Raw genomic sequence first — 1,371 nt, 5'->3', positions numbered from 1 at the left:
TCAAATGGATGACAGCTGCAATCACAATGATCATCATCAACCAGGACATCAGTCATGATTGTGTGGATGAAGTCAATCTTTTTAAACCACTGAACTAATATCCATTTTCAGACTTTACTGATTTCACATTTGAACAATAAAAACTGAAGCTTTACGTAATGCATCAAGCTGCTGATTTTGTCCTTTATGCTTTACTCTACCATTGTTATTTTTTCTTTCATTATTATCAGGGAGAAAACAGACGCAAGGCTGCACTCCCTGTGGATGTACTTTTATCTGTGTCTGCAGCATTTTTACATTTAAAAGAAGTTCAATAAACAGCATGTTGGCGATTTTTACTCTGATAAATGCAGCTTATTCTTGTTGGAAAATAGAGTTTTATGCTTATAATGGTGTTGATTTATTGTTGCTTCTATTCATGTCAACATATTTATGATTTAAAGAGCCCACAGTATAATATAACAAACTTGCCGTGTCACTGAAATTTATGAATTGGCCTAATGTTACTCTTACAGGACAAGTAGGGAGTCTGCACTTGTGTAACTATGTTGTTTTTTGTTTTTTTTTACTTTATTTGTACTAGTAATATTGTTCTGTTGAAAAAATAAATAAAAAAGGGAAGAAAATGGACTCAGAATGTTGTAGTAATATCTATGTACACTGTGCCTTTGGAATAGAAATATAACTTTTTTTACAACCTGCAAATGTTGGAAGGTGCCCCAATCATTAATTTTAAATATATATATAAAGGATGGAGCACCACAGGGCAACTGAACAAAAGTTTCTTATCAGATCACATAAATCTGTCTCAGAAACAAGTAAAATGACTGAATCCAGCTATAAAATGTTGAATTAAAATACTAACTTTGATTTCATTAATTTTTTATTTCAAGTAATTTCATGTTGGTTCAAAGACATTTTTGATGCACAGCCCGACAGTCCTCTCTGCATTCTGTGCTGTAGCACCTGGATGCATCATTACTTATACAGGTTAGACACCTGTGAATAAACCTCAAACATTTAAACTTTTCTGTCCTGATGAAGTCAGAAGGTGCCAAAGTCTCCCTGAATATCCTTTAAAGATTCGGGTTTGCCCTTTTGGATATTAACATAGTGAGAGATTTTGATAGGTTTCAGTGACCATGTTTGATCAATTTTTTAAAGTTGTAACTTTGACAAAAACTTCAGGAAGGTCATTCATCTGATTTTTAAATTACCTAAAGCAGAAATCTTGATGATCGGTAATGTTTGAAATGAGGTTACTGCCAGGTTTATCCTCTGTCACCACTTGTGATCACATAACTGACTGAACTGCCTCTTGTGTTACTGGAATAGTTCAAAGTCCCTCCCTCTTCTGCGTAAAACACTGCT

Source organism: Haplochromis burtoni, unplaced genomic scaffold, assembly GCF_018398535.1.
Source record: "Haplochromis burtoni strain Fernald_Lab_line unplaced genomic scaffold, NCSU_Asbu1 Contig_2319, whole genome shotgun sequence".
Taxonomy (NCBI): Eukaryota; Metazoa; Chordata; class Actinopteri; order Cichliformes; family Cichlidae; genus Haplochromis; species Haplochromis burtoni.
Note: the sequence above shows the minus strand (reverse complement) of the source record.